General features: G+C 36.2%; 1 protein-coding gene across 4 annotated transcripts in view; it reads right to left on the bottom strand.

The window, feature by feature from the left end:
- Positions 1–16,809, bottom strand: part of LOC110845257 (sodium/calcium exchanger 3) — a 40,108-nt gene that overhangs the window by 20,540 nt on the left and 2,759 nt on the right. For 2 of the 4 annotated variants that reach the window (XM_022091644.2, XM_035848769.1), the window contains exon 1: positions 15,481–16,059. The exons of 1 other annotated variant lie outside the window; for it this stretch is intronic. The gene's annotated coding sequence lies outside the window, so the exon portion shown is untranslated. Of the gene's footprint in view, positions 1–15,480; positions 16,060–16,809 lie in introns of those variants that run through there. One more of the 4 variants, XM_022091643.2, reaches the window with a different exon arrangement.

The following is a 16,809-nucleotide window of genomic DNA, read 5'->3' as shown; positions in this document are numbered from 1 at the left end:
AAATAAAATTAGATTGGAGAATTTTTGCATCACCGCTCTCGGTACCATTTTTACTGGATGCAGTATAAATTTTTCTTTGCATACGCATGAATTCTTAGTTTTATTGAATAAATTGAGGAAGGAATACATTTTTACTGTGTAGTGAACGAGAAGTGGGTTAAATTAACTGAGGTAGATATGTAAGATATAATGGCTAAATAATTCTGAGCTACGTATTTGTTTAAAAAAATATACAAATTTCAACTTCATATATTAATTTGGCTACTCTATGCAAAATCATCGAACCTTTTGAGGGAGCAAGTGTTCTATTTACACGATTAATGCTTCCAGTAATAAAAATGGTACCGAGAGCGGTGATGCAAAAATTCTCCAATCTAATTTTATTTATTAGTTGTGATTGCACTCCCTCACTAAGATTTCCCCTTTTTAGGGACCTTGTTTATTTATAACTTTTAATTGGGGAATTAGATTGTCCATTGGATGACTGCATTGCACTACCCCTTTTCAGTAGTTTGATCCGGAATAATTTTATTAAATTCTGGGTGTTTAAAATTGAATAAATCCGTTATTTCTTAACCGATTTATATCATTTTGGTCAAAATGTCCGGCCTAGATTACTAAATACCAAAAGACCTGATCTGGAGGTGCAAAACCAACAACAATTTCACGCAGTTTACCAAGCATGTTAAAGAAACAACCCGACAAGAACATGCCGTGGGGTTTGTATGGGAAATGAATGGGTTTCGTGTGGGTGCGTGGATTTGACGTGGGCAAAGAAAATATGTGGGGTTTGGGCGAATTTTTCGTGTGGAAAATGCATGGGGCAAAGATAATTTGCACGCATAAATATTCTGAATACGCATCCGCGCAGAATTCTCGTGGGGATTTACAAGAAAATGCTCAACATCAGATGCTCAAGAAATTGCAACAACTACGACCAGCCTTCCACACCATTTAGAGAACGAATCATTACAAAACTTGATCCACCCAAGACCTAGCTTGACTCCAGTCTCTAAGTTTACGTCGGACAAAACAAGACGGGTATTATTTTCTGATGTGCGTCCTAGACCAAAAGGTGATGGTCACAATAAATTGTAAAAGTTAACAGTTATTTTTGATACAATATTTGAATTACGGTAAAATAACTGTTTTACAGAAACTTTTGAGGAGCTGGTGCTACGATTGCTGACTGAGCTGAAGACTGATGTCGCAGAACTTCTACGTCGCTCGAAGGTAGTAAATCCGTCAAAGAAAGTTGTCGAAATTCCGTTCAGTTTACCATTCCGTGAACAACGTGAAATTGATCAGTTGGAATTATGGATTTTGGCCGACGAGAAAAACTCATTAGATTTGGTGCGAATAAATACTACTTAATATTTATTTATTATGCTGTCGCGTATTATATTTCAAGATAAAAATTTTCAATTTTTAACACTTAAATTTCAGATTGAATTTCTCTCTCAATGGGGTGGGGAAACATCAGCCAAGGTCACCCGCCGAATTTTATCAGAACTATTTGATTCAACTTTAGGACGACAGTTCAATTATACGGGAGGTGGAACATTGAATAAACGCTCTTTTTCTGCGTTGGAACTACACGATAAAGTTGTTGGTATATGATGAATCATTTAATCAAGCTTTTCATTTGTATTTGTTTAGTATGTATGCTAGAAAATACACTAATATTTTTTATTTATTTCTTAGCTGCAACAAGGCAATGCGAGGCTGCATACAATACTGAAATTGTGAAGATCGAGCGAGTTATTCAAAATTATTTTAGGGACACTCGCGACAAGAAAGGACCAGGCGCTCGGATTCGCTCTCGCAATGTATCAAAGAAAAAGAAGAGTGATACGGCAGGAGGTTCAGAAACTTCTGTCGCAGATGGAAATTCGAAGTGAATCTACCACAGACGAATCTATTAATGAAGAACATGTCTCTAGTTCTTCCGATCTTAATGTAAATAGTTATGAATGCCAGAAATCCTCTTTATATTTAGATAGTAATGTTAGACATCAAATTAGCGATATTGATGAGCCGATTTTGACTAGTAAGTTAGCAAGGTGGGCAGTACAGTATAATATTACTCATACTGCCACCTCCTCTTTGCTTAAAATTTTAAACCCGTATGTTGATTGTGAGCTCCCAAAATCCTCAAAAACTCTTCTATCTACTCCTAGGCGTATTTTAGTTAATCCTTTGGGGGATGGAAAGTTTGTTTATTTTGGTATTTTAGATTTTCTTAAGAATGAAATATCTAATGGGCTGGCAGAGTCCCAAATTCCTTTGGTAGTTAACTGGGCTAATAATTTTAATACTATTACTAAAAAACTCCTTACAATAAGTACTTCAACTGACGGTATTCCAATTGTTAAAAGTAGTAGCCGCCAAATGTGGCCAATACTAATTAGATTAGACCAGTCAAAATGTAAAGAGCCTAAAATGGTTGCACTTTATAGTGGGGAAAGTAAACCGTCTGACGTACAGGAATTTTTTAAACAATTTTTAGAAGAAGTTAAAATTTTACAAAATGATGGATTTACGGTAGATAGTGTTACTTATTTTCTTCGAATTAGTTGCGTGATTGCTGACGCTCCAGCCCGTAGTATGATCAAAGTAATTAAGGGGCACACGGGATATCATGGGTGCGAGCGTTGTGAAGAAGAAGGAGATTACTACCAAAACAGACTGGTTTTTGTAAATTCCAACTCCCCGTTACGGAATGATATAGGATTTCGGTCAAAATGTGATCCTGATCATCACGTTGGGGATTCGCCGCTTTTGTCTGTAAACATAGGTTTAGTGTCTAACATAGTGCTTGATTATATGCATCTAATTTGTCTAGGAGTGATGCGTAAATTATTGTACACTTGGGAATCTGGTCCTCTTGTTACTCGACTTCAAAGTAGAATCTTTAATAACATTTCTTCTTACTTAGTAAATATTTCTAAATTGGTTCCTTCCGAGTTTGCCCGTAAACCCCGATCATTTAAGGATTTACACCGTTTCAAAGCTACAGAATTCCGTCAGTTTCTGTTGTATGTAGGTCCTGTAGCTTTGAAAGGTAATTTACCTGCTAATCTCTACAAACACTTTCTTTTGCTACATTCTGCAACATTTATACTATTGTCTAGTAAAGCTCATATTGTGGAATTTAATAGCATAGCTAAATTAATGTTAAGAAAGTTTGTTGACAAAAGCAATGATTTGTATGGCAGCACATTTATGAGCTATAATGTTCACTCCTTACTCCATGTGGCAGATGATAGTATTTATTACGGAAATCTAGATAATGTCAGCGCATTTCCATTTGAAAATTTTTTAGGGCAAATGAGAAGGATGATTCGTGGAAACGGGTATGAAATTGAGCAGGTTGCTAAACGCGCACACGAAAAAGAGAATTGCTTGGGAATCAGGTCAGAATGCGTTAACTCTAAATTTATGACCAAGAAAATGATAGTAAAAATATACACTAAAGATAATATTATAGTATCGTCTTATCGAAGTGATTGCTATTTTTTACTTTCTACAGGAGAAATAATTCAAGTTATTCAAATTTTATCACAAAACTTAGTTAGTTGCAGGACTTTGATTTCCAAAAAATTGGTGAAATATTATCCCATTGTTAGTTCAAGTCTAGCTATATATGAAATTAATTTAAGTAATTTTAGAGGATTAAAAACTATAAACGTTAACAATATTATTTCCAAATACGTTGTATTACCGTTTAGTATTGATAATCCTAATGTTTGTATTTGTATTCCAATGGTGCAAATGGATTTGAAATAAATTTTTGTTTGCAATTTGAAACTTTGTACAACTTATTATGCATGAAGTAGTGTGTGGGAACAGAGTGGGAAAAGAGGGGGTGTCCCTCGCGAAAACTGCGCAGTTGTTGCATAAAATATACACGAGTACTAAGTGGGATCGGAATGGGGAAGACGTGGGCACCCCACGCGGGACACCCCAGTCGAATTTGCGCTGGACGAATTTTCATTTGTAGCGTATTTTCTTTGGTCATTTCCCGCGTGGGAACGGCGTGAAATCATGATTTGGTTCTTGTCGGGAATTAGTTATGCTGTTTACAGTTTTGAATGTAATTTGTTTTCAATTTATTAGTCTTGCGTCGTTGTCAATGGCAATGATTCGTAGCACGAGCAGGAATTTCTGAACTTCAAATTGGAATAACTAAGCAAATTCTTAACGGATTTTGATATATTTATACTTAAAATTTTCGGGATAAACTGCCCTACAATTCGTGGGTATCAAACTTTTGATAAAGTTTGCTAGTAACTAGCAATAATTACAAATGTGTTTCTAAGGCTACATTTTTGCCCATAATTCCGGTCAAGATCACGTAATCCCTTAGTCGGATCAGATCCCGTTTCTATATTATGTAACAATAATCGGTGCAAAATTTCATCAAAATCGGTTGAAAAATGACTGAGATATCGCAGATGGTCACTTTTTTGGGGTGGGTCAAATGCATACTTAGTAATTTTTTCGTTGTTAGGTATTTGCCTCACTAAGAATAATTTTTTCGTTATTAGGTATTTGCCTCACTAAGAAAAATGCGCTTTCATAAAATATATACTTTATTCCCCAGAAAATTAATTCCGCTAACGTAATTAATTAACCACGCAGTCACGTTAAGTGGTGCTATCAAAGCGAAACACGGCATTTTCGAAGAGCAATGGAGTGTAAGGACCACATTTCAATTATCTCACTGACAGTGCAAATAAATCAAGTGGAACAAGAATTCCCTCAGGGATCAAAATGAAATCGGAACCGAGTATGCAGCAAGCAACTGGTGTGTGTGCACGGCAATGCTCGTCGAATCTATTAACTTCAATATCTACGTAAATTATGGTAATTTTATTAACATTTCTCGTCTCTAAATACACGACATAAATAATGTAGTGCTGAAACCAAGCTTTTCATACACACATTTTGCTTAAGTGCGAAAAATATAACGGCCAAAGTTGTGTGTAATATGACGTTATTTATTGAGTTCTGTAACCTAATTTTTTTAGAATCAGAAAATAAATAGAAAAATATTCAATTTAACCTGTAAACTGGTATTGCTTACAAGCAGAAATGTTACATTGCAAGTAGACTGAATTTTCACCCTCCCACTTTTTAACGCCCGCCCACACATCCCCATAAATATCGTATCCAACTTTTAACGGAGTTCATACTTGTTTCGTGTTTCAATTATCCCATTTCCAAATAAAATTACTAAAGAAAAATGCTTTTACCACCTTGATCAGAATAATGAAATTTTATGGCTGTTCGTGTCATATGAAGAATTCTATAATCAAACCCGATTGCATTTTTCCTACTCCGACTTTCCCCATTGAAACTTTAAACTTGAATAAAGGAATTGGAGACAAGCCGGTCTTTGAACATGCTCCTCCGTCCAACACTGCCACTACCACCACGATGACAAAGAAATGAAATAACAGAGAAAATAATAAAATACGAGTTTGTCTTGGTTAGAAGAAGACCCGCAAGCAAAGTTTCTTCCTTTTCATGTGAAACTTTCTCCAGCAATTTGTTGCTTTGTTATTAGCCTCCACTTTCACCATCCGCACGGGTTGTGCAAAGAGAGAGGGGGGATCACATTGGGAGAAAGCGAGCGTGGAGCTCAAATGGTGAGCTCATCTCCTCCCTCACCTTGACTGCTCTCTTTACACGAGGAAAGTTGTTGGCGGTGGTGGTGGCACTTTTCCCACCTTTCTTCCTTCCCCTTGTTATCTCGTCTTTGTGTGCTTCTTGCGTAAATCAAACGAAAAAAAGGAGACGCCATTCCCAGCTATACGGCACGAAGGCAGGAGAAGAAGATGAAGGCAGAGAGAATTGAATCTAAAATTTACTGCAACTCGGTTTGCAGAATAAAATGGAGACCCATGAGCACGATTTATACGTAGATGGGTTGTAATTGACCCTTCCGTGAATCCTTACTTTGAATCAAAATCAAATTGAGGGCCCATGAGAGACAATCTTTTGAAGGGAATAAAAGGTAAATGCAATCTAAAAACCACTGTATTCGAGTGCAGTTCATACATTTATTTATGTTTGTGAGAACAGGACTAATTGTCACCCGACACGAAATGATGACTATCTTGCTCTGTGATATTTTGTTACATATGTAATTTCTGTGAATGTCCCTTTGACAACATTTGCTCAGCCTCCCCTGCTTCTTTTGAGGCTCACATTACAGTCACAAATTAACCAACTCTTACAGTCACATTCTAAATATGTCGTCGTTTTTGGCACAACAATACGAGCCGAATAATGAAAGTGGAACATGAAACAACGTGTGTTTGTTCGCGGTGTGCACAATTATTCACCTAAAGACTCCCAGTAACGACAGATTCTTCGATTAAACCTTCGAAGCTTTTGGTTACTACTCACATAAGCTCTTTTCAGACATCTCTTGTTCTAGGACGTTATAGCCACCTTAATCCTGACTTGACTACCGCCTGAAGTAAGTACAGGTTTACGAGCAACAATACGGCTCCGGAAAGAAGGAGCGTGTGAAATGTGATGAAATAAATTCGAGTAACTTTTGCAATAAGGCAAAAAAACAATTGTTCCTTTTTGGTTATTTGTTAACGTCAACGGTACGATTAGGCGTGACAGATTTAATCACATCTTGTTGTCCTGTTTGGTCAAAGACAATTAGAAGCAAACGTATTTTTTTATATAGGAAGACTCACAGTCAAAAGTAATTGGGGAAAATGATTTTAATCAAAGTTTTGTCTATTTACTTCCCCATACTTAAGTAAATACTTGCTGGGTTTATAGCTTGGCAAAACTAACCTGCATTCAGATGCGTAACCTTTCAGACGCAGATTTATAGCTGTTTGTTTAGCAAAAATTTACAAAATTTTCTACATATGCTAAAATTGCTTTTAAATTGGTATCCCATTATGTGAAACGGATTAAGTTGTCAGTCACGCTGTGGAGACGAAACACATACGCAGCGAGACCCATGACTTGTGAGAAGTCCTAATGCATACCGTAATAATTAGCATCCAGGATTGTCATGTGACACTGATGGGTGAGGAATGCAAGTGAATTGCTCCATTAGATATTTCAAAAGATTATAGTGTGTTATACAGTAGACAAATATATAGGTAGACAGACAGTAAAAGACTTGAGGTTGAGCCGATGTCAGTTGCAGATGTCAATTAGCAAAAAAATCTTTGAGAATATCATGACAAAGAGGAAGAATGCGGAAGTTGGCTGCAGGCATCATTTCTGTTTGCCAAAATTAGCATAAAACTTTTCACTCGGATTTTTCTTTCAACTCTGTCTAAATATCAATATATTGACACTGCCATCATTCCACTTTACACACATTGAGGATAAATGTAATAATATCTGAGAATTTTGCGATAATTACTGTCACACTGACATTATCAGACCGTAATGGATTCCCACTTACTTAATATTTAACGAAGTAGTACGAACAAACTAGAATGAGCTAGACTTTACCTGCACGACCACTAAGATTAAAAATGAACGAGACTATAAATTGAAATTAATCGATAACCCATTACGAGAGCAAATATCCATTCGTTTCTGCTCTGTTTGCCAACTTTCATATCCTTAGCCCAGAGAAAGACCTTCATAAATATATGCATTAGTACAGTCACCGTTGGCTAGATAGGTACGCATGCAAGGATGCATGTACGCAGCTATTGCTTATCATATATTTTTTCCCTCCAATCCCTAACTTTACAATCATATGTATGTACATTGCTAAAAATACCCATCATAACACAATAAAAATTAGTCATACTTTGTCTATATGCGTTCTGTAAGTTTAATTTAAACGTGGCTTACAAATATTAATTTATCTACAGTTACCGTTGTACTTAAATGTGTGTGTCTGATCCGAAGCAATGAATTTCCCTGGAGTACATGAAAACACTGTTCTATTGTGTTACGAATACTCATTTAGAGATAGATATTTGCATGTCAAAGTCCAATATCAGGCGTAATCAGATTGCTTGTATTTGATTGAAATGAATCTAATCAAAAACATGTGTGAGTCTGAGGAGTGTTTCTGAGTTCATCGTTCCCTAAAAAATTTGCATGAGTTTAATTCTGATGCGTATTTACTTGAAGGGGCGTCCCAACTAGTATTTTCTGACACTTCAATTTACATTAATGAAACATTAGTACACTGGTCGAGTATGTTTCTATCATTCGTTTACACCAAATACATTTGTAAGTTGATGTTACGATTGTGTTTCATAAAATCCAGCTACCCTAACCATTTTAGCAAATTGCTAAATATTGCTAAATATTGTCCTGCCTGGCACGATCCACGTACATATTAATGATGTTTGGTTTATAAGTTTAGCATAAGATTCTAATCGATATTTGATTCGTTCAGTGTATGATTGTACTCAAATCGAATGATCGTTATAACTTTCTCGTGTGTGCTGGGTACAAACATGTTACAAACCTACACGCAAATATCATATAATTTCCTTCGTGTAAATAATACCAGGCTAACGGATAAATAAAACACTGTGTTACAGAAAAATACGCAGCTTGATGGGGAAAGTGGGTATCGCTTTGGTGCAGCTTTGCCATTTTCTTTGGTCGATTATGAACACATCATCATTTTTTGTGGACTCGACTTATTCTGTACGAGTCGTGGCGTAATATAAAATTCTGATCGTGTGTAATTTGCTTATTTTCTAAAACATGACTAATACTGCTTACAGTTTTTCGACTAATGCCGTGTGTGTAGGATTTTATCTAAACAATCTAAAGTGCCAATAAGCGAACGATATGGCAGTTACTAAAAGCAATATATTTATTAGTTGATGCATTGAACATAGGAATCAGAATCAATACGGGCTATTTTTATTTTTACTATACATTTAGAAGTATGATAAATTTATGTGTGAAAGATTTACATATTTTATCTGCATAATGGAAAACTTGGAAATTTTTGCAATTCTTTTTATTGTACATGGAGAATTACCGGGGAATCTTTTCAGTATGGCTAGAATTTGTCGTAAAATTTAATTTATGTAGACTAAAGGATTAGTAAATGAATTCTGACTGACTCTGAAGAAGCTCCTCTCTCGTCGCATGTCGTACTGGCTGAAGTGACGTATTGGTTGGTAAGAGAGTGCAATCAGTCTTCCAATTTGTCACCTATAACTCAATTACTGCCTCTCTGTCCTACTCAATTTCATTATTTAGCTGCTCCAAAGAATACACTAAATTCTCCATTTTATCCACCATATAGGAGAACAGGAGTGTATTAGTTCACTTTCACTCCGGAAACTGCTCTATTGAGTCTTTCCACCTCATTAAAAACGTACAATGGCACACACAGACAGAAGAGAAGGTACTTTCCGATTGTCTTATTTGCTTTATGTAGCTGCGCCAAGGTCTTTGTACCATTTTCATCGTATCGTGCCATGCTCCTAACATTGAACCAAGTATGATTTCTTACTATTACTGATACGAATAAATGACGGAGATTTTTTATATACTTCCACCGATATGATTTTCACAATACTGTTTGGAATTATGAGCCAATTTGTAGAATATTGCCCATTCGACGCCTGTTTCTTCAAACACTTCAATTTGCACAATTTAGACATGTGATGGGAGGAAGTCTTTTTTGTTACATATTTAAATATGCAATCAACCGTAATTAAACTGTGTATATGAACTTATTTACTACAATTTATGATACTCCTGCTAACAAACAGTGTAATCTGGCAAATTCTGAATATGTAGATGAGAGTACACAGTGCTTGTTCATGGAAGGTGACAAGGTGAGGGATGCAGAATTATCCTAAAAAGAATCAGTACACACATTGACCTATGCGTGATCAGTATAACAGGAATTGGTAGTGCATTAATGTCCTCTCCTTTCAAAGTGTGGCAAAAATTATATACATATGTATCACAGGATATGATAAATTACTGACGACACACATGTACGCGTTGGCAATTTTATTGCTGTTACTACATTCCATACATTATCTGAACAAAGAGAAATGAATTGGAAACTCAAAACCACAGGATGGAAAATCTATTTAAAACGTGTTTGGCTGGGACAAAAATAAAAATACGCTTTTTATTCCACAGTCTTAGACAACTGTTCTGGTAAATGTCCAATTTTGAGTTGAGATGTATTGTCTTTCCGTCTGCTCCCCTCTAGCAAGCAATACAATCTTGCAATCTTTGATTTCTCTTCGCATCGCACACTCTAATGTCTACGATCTGCTGCAAATGAGAGAACTCCTATGTATTACCATATTACCTTCCTATTCCTCGGCGAAACATGCAGTAACTAGGACATAGATAAACCTTGTAATTATATACATACATTGTCGGTCAGACCTTGAATAAAAAGATTGAAATAAAAATAGGGGAAGAATTCGTGTCTCTAGTTTCGTCTTGTGTACATAATGTTGGTATTTATAGCCAACGTGCTTTTCCATTTTAATCGATGCATGTGTAGGCGAATTAGTTAAAGATAATGTTACAATTGAATGAAAAAATGAGAAGAAAATCTCATATGTATCGATTGTGCGGAATATTTTTCACTTAAATATTTCCTAGAATCTAAAGAAAAAACTAAAACGTTAATATCAGCGAAAACTGCTCACAGTTAATTCGCCCATAAAAGTGAAAAGAGAAGATATTTAAAATGAGACAGTTTTGTCCCTTGCCCCATTTTAATCAGGAATTCAAATCTTACAATAAGGATATCATTTCATTGACGCAGTTTTATGAGACCGTTTTTATTAGAAAAGTGCTCTTCATACCTTTTGAGCGTGATATCCATAAAATAATGATGTTGCTATATAAATACGAAGCAGGCGTGCTCCTTGTGCTCATATTACTTTTATGTCACGCGTCCACATGCATTATTTTCTTTACCCGAGCTTTAAACAGTGACTATAAAAAGAACACCTACTATTTAGAAATCATCTTCCCCTCATGTCCCGTGTGTGCAGCTGAGACTGGGAGAAAGATAATGTCGGAGGTCAAAGTGGATTTCATGGCAAAATTAAGGATTCAAGGATGTCGATAAAGTTAAAAGAGGGATAAACATGGATTTCTTCTGTGGGTTGGTTGGGTGTTTCTATTCACCAAGACAAAATCAATATGGTGCAATCTCACCATTCTTTTTGCACCACAATGTAACAAGCAACAACTTTTCTGATGAGTGGTGGGCCTGTGCTCATCGTCTTGCAAAAACAAGAGCTTTGTCCCAAATATTAAAAAAACTCTTGATTTGTCATTTTTTATAAATAAAGTAAGATAAGAATGCGCATAGTTCTTCTCGATGATTTTTCTATATCTAGGTGGACAACATGCAAATATGGATTGTTCTTTATGTAAATCATTTTTTAGATTTCTCTAGGGGTTTGCATTGCAATCGTACGAAACAAGTTTTCAAATGTTCTCTAGTACGTAGACGACACGTAAAAAGGATCAAGTGCGATTTGGACTCCGTGAGATACCAATTCAATTATTCCGTATTTAGATTTGATTTATACGGTGAGACGAGTGAGCAAGTGCATTTATTCAGAATTTAGATCTATTTAGATTCAGAGATCTACAGAAGTAAGGTCTTCGAAAAAAATTACCAAGATTTAGCACAAGAGCTGTAACTGGCGTCACGCATCCCCTGAATTCCAAATGTATTGTACAAACCATTTCCAGACAGTGCAATTGTAGAACATACTGTTGTGCACGTTATTTTGTGCATGGTGTTCTATGATGATGTGATGAGCTCCTCGATAAATGGAGTCGATAAAAGATCCATTGCTCTGTGTTCCTAGCTCATCTTCTTGGATTTGGTGCACACGAACGTACGTGGTTCAACAGGCATTCGTCTCTCTTCGCCGTGTCGACGGATGTAGTGTGTCTGCTTGTCAGCCCAAAGAACATTAATAAAATGGAGCACACTCCTCCTCTTGTTTCTTGTATATTTTATTTTGTATCTTTCCCCTGTAGTTTTCAGGATCCAAAGTTTGCTATGAAATATTTTGTACCATGTTGCTAATCTCTTGTTTAATCTTGAACGACTAAAAAACATAATGAATCTCTTGTAGTTCTCTGTTCTCTGTAACGTACACCCACTAGCTATCTAATTTTGCCCTCAGATTGCAGATATTGATAGTTGACGCAATGTCCTCTTCAAGTCTGTTGTGCCAAAAACTCTGGAAAAATATAACCTAGCCAGTCAGTCAGTAAACTCGAACGGCTTCATCATTACTATTTACTGGCTGAGGTGACTTATTAGAGAGGAAAGAGATCGAATATCATCGTGCTGTGTATACATGTATCATTTTCAACTTTCTTCATCATAACTTACGTAAATATAACATGACATCAATCAGTGTAAAGATTCATATCCATCGTTCATCGATGAAAATTCTACAATGCGTAACTATTAGTAGGAACAAGATGCGTTCACACAATTCAAGATTTATGTGTGATTTCCGTTATAATTTGAGAACTACTTGATATCATCGTACCCAAACCAATTTCTCTATAATGCATGAAACCTTACTTTTGGCGTGAAATTGTAGATCGAACATCTCAGCGAGATAGCATTCGATGCAACAGTTTTTTGTCTTGGGGAACTATATGATAATATATCGAAAGTTGTCCACGTAACTAGTGAGTGGGAAATTAACTACCCACCAGGGTGACTGCGTGCACCATTATTTCGGGTGACAGAGGTGAAAGCAGTATGGAATCGTTGCCAAGTCCGGTCACGTTGTCTCTATTTTATTTCATCTGTCTGTTCATCTTGTTCAGCCAAGCAGCACATCTGCAGTATGTGCGAAAGTCAGACTAAGCTCTTGATACAATTCCACTCTAACCAACTCTGTTTTCCTGGACTAAATTCTAGTCACTGAGCCTATCAAAAAAAACGACTCTCGTCGGCGGATATATTCTTTCTGCACTTTGGCAGTTTCAATCTGGGCAAAATATAGTTGAGGAAAATGGTACAGTTTTCTAAAAACTTTGATGAGGTTCACATAAATGCAATTGAATTATAGGATGATGGAATCAATTTATGTACCTGTTTGAGATTTGTTTGAAGTTTATCATATATATTTGTGGAACTTTTAAAATAACCATTTTACAGATTTTAGTAGAAGAGATAAAGTACAAATTTCATTTAAATTACCACCAACTCTAAAACTATGAAAGAAAAAGTAAGACATTCATTGGAATTCTTATTGGTAAGAATCTTCCGCATCAAAAAATATAATCGCCACAAAGAAGTAATTTATTTGGTGCTGACGCTTGTATCTGATTCATGCTTCGCTAGTTCTATTCAGTTCTTTCCGATCCATCGGCTACAATAATTCATACTTTTTGGCCTGGTTATGCATACACATATACCAGTAGTAATTGCAGTAAGTATATAGTTACACAACCAAAAGCGAAGATCAAATCCAAAACCAAATTCAGATTGTGGCGAGATTTTGGATAGGTACGAAGTCAGGGCATCAAATCTGGCGAATAAAAACTAGCATTTTCCTTCCTGTTCCCCATCGCTTTCCCAACATATCAATTGCACTATAGTTTGGCGAAAGTTTAGAAACAGCAGAGAAAATGTTGCATCTGGCCGCAAACGAGTAATATGATGAGGATTACAACGAGAAATGTGAGCTACCAATAAACTATATGGAGTGGCATTGAATAATCGATTATTTTATGAAGGAAGACACTCGCATTATTTTCCTGGGGTGTCCCTATTGCCAACTTGTTTGTGTTACGGACAGCAGCAATAAATTATTGCACTACTTTAGTTGACGTGCATCAATTTGTATCATCTTGAAGCCAACAGTTATCAAAATCCAACAGAAGTTATGACGTAATTTCGCTAAAGTGACATTGAAACAACGTTCAGAAAGAACATATGACTTAATCAATTTGTGTAATATGTAAGTGCATCAAGATAATTGTCATACAGAATGCTGTCGTATTTTTGAGGTCTATGAAATTGTAAGCTTAAATTCACTTACCACTTGTACATAAGTAGGTAAGTAAATATATTAGAGTCCACAGATTGCGAAATTACATATGTACACGGTTTCGATAAGCTTAAAACTTTATGTACTCCAGCAGTCGTAGAAACTTTTCAGAGCTTACCAATTTCAACTTCAAGTCAAGGACTTTTGGAAAGAAATGTTGCTAAATAAAAATAGAGATATAAATTCGATTTTCGAGAAGAAATGATTACACATTACGTACGTCGTCTACTTTCGTACACCTGATATAAGATATACATAAGTGCGTGTGTGTGTAGATGACAGCGAGTATACTGTCTCCCACTCGAGAATTTGGGGATGGGAAGTGAAAGATTAAATTTCGAGAGTAAAGTGGAAATTCAAGAAGTCTTGCCATGAAACTTCACTCGTACTCCTTCCAAACAAATAAGAGAAAGCAAAGTTTTTGAAGAGTGCCAGCCGTAAGTAGGAGAAAATTGACAGGAGAAAACCTGTCCAGCTCATCTCAGATTTTATGGAGGTATGATAAAGAGGTTAGTAGTACAATAAAAGATTCAACACAAACCAAAAATCCACTACAATTCCTTCCCAATTTATGTACTCATGCTGGGATATCGAGTATCGAGGTTCCATTTATTTTTAGAGAAAATCCACAAGAATTGAGTTGACGAATTTTATCGAAAAGGGGCATTTCGTGCCATTGTAATTTATGGACATTGTGAGAAAAGAGTGAATCGTTCTTGTATCGAACAAAATGAAAGCCGCATAGAGAGGACAGCTACATATTTATTATGTAGAAATGAGTATGGTGACTGGTGGTGCGGATTGATATGAGGGAAAAAGACGAAGGAGAGAGATGACAGTTCGTATGAATGGATCCCACAAATCTCTCACTATTCTGTGTTTGCTTGACTTGGTTCGCCTCTGGATTGACTTCCGTCTTCGTCTGATAGAACCAACTCGATTACGTCAAGCTCACTCGACAAAAATATTCAGTTCGGTTACTTCCGATTTTCAATCCCATCTTTTTAATGGAAACTACTAAACTTACTGAACGCCAAAGTTCAAATTCTAAATTAAACATGCTGGTCCACGTTCCAGAGTTTAAAAATCTTACGAGGCATAATAAGTATGCGAGAAGGAAAATTTATATTTTTAATCCAACTTGAAGATCACGTTTTAAAATGGAAATATACTTATTTATTTATGTAGTAAGCAGCATTCGCTGAAAATTGTGCAAGATTTATTTTGAGAATGATTTTATACTAATTACATGTGGACCTAGTAGAAGGCGAATTGAGTATTCTCACGTTATTTTTGTATCAAAATTTACATGAAACTTTGAATGAAACTCATTCCTCTAACGATCTGGCGAGGAATAATTATAAAGCCTCCATAAACTTGACGTCAAACTTTAGTCTTAAAATAAATATTGAGTGGAAATGCTTACCTTAATTTCACAAAGTCAACATCACGAATTTGCCAAATGAGGTTTCGAAATAACTTTAGTTGAACTTTACACAGTTAAAAATTGCACAAGTTTTTTTTCTCCTACTTTTGAAAGTACTTATTTGAGGATCATCAGGAACATGAAATTTTCAAAAATAGTTTCACCCTATTAGGATCCTTATTCATAGAATAACTCACTTCCTTCACCACCACCACCACCACCACACACTCGGGCTTCCGTCAAATTGTTTTTTACAGTGCGATGAATGGAGTGAGTAATGACACTACCAAGGCGAGAAAGGAGTCGAGATTCAGAGATTGGTGATTATGGGATTGATTTTTTTCTAAATTTTTGATGTTGTCGATGCAGCGGAGGAGGACTATTGTAAATTTTCAAACTGGTAAAACTTGGGGCCTATCTTATCTCACCCGGTGGAAGGGGAAGATAAGGAGGCATGCGGGAAAATAATATATAACAATGCACTACTAACTCAGACTTGCGGACGGGGTCGGAGTGGGGCAGATAATGAGTCTATTTTTGCTCACCGGCAGCCGAGTGTTAAAATTAGAGCAGGAGCGACCCACCACCAACCGGGTATTCTGGCCCAACCGACTTTACAACTCCTTACTTACATCCAAGCAAGTTTAACACATTTTGTTGGCAAAGGTGGAGAAACCTAATAAGGTTCCCCTAGCTCAATCTAATCTGGGCGAATGCCACCTTTTCCTTTTCTCACCGAAGAAATTTCACTCTCCGCGTTCCTTTCTATTCAATTAAAGAGTTTTCAAGCGTATTCATACAACATATGCCATCATCATCACGATGAAGAAAAAGAACAAGATCCGCTCATACATTTAACATCAGATTAAACCAAGATCCATCCTCCGTTGATACATACACATGCATGTACACATGTAAATATGTAGGGAGCTATGACGAGTCCTATGTAAATATGCACCTACATATGCTTGATGATTTCGACTAATTCGAAACATACAATAATATTATCATGCTGTCCAACTTTTACAACCCGGGGTTTTATAAGAATACCTAATCGCATATTCTCCGACTTTAAAGTGTTGCAACGGGTCTCTGTATCTTGCAACAAAGTGCGAAACGGTACGAAACTGTACCACTGTACGAAATGCACATGGGTTTCATCTCCAATTATACGTACCTATAAAGTCGGATTTGCTATGCAGGAAAAGGTTGTGTATCAAGCACCCGTAGGTAATAATATCCCCAAGTTTCTGCTGAGCTGCTTAATCCCTCTCAAACTATGTTGAGGACACAGCCATTATATAAAGTTTTGTTTGTATGTGTAATATC

The sequence above is a fragment of the Folsomia candida genome, unplaced genomic scaffold (assembly GCF_002217175.1).
Source record: "Folsomia candida strain VU population unplaced genomic scaffold, ASM221717v1 Fcan01_Sc002, whole genome shotgun sequence".
NCBI classification, from domain to species: domain Eukaryota; kingdom Metazoa; phylum Arthropoda; class Collembola; order Entomobryomorpha; family Isotomidae; genus Folsomia; species Folsomia candida.
Note: the sequence above shows the minus strand (reverse complement) of the source record. Positions and strands in the feature narration are given on the sequence as shown.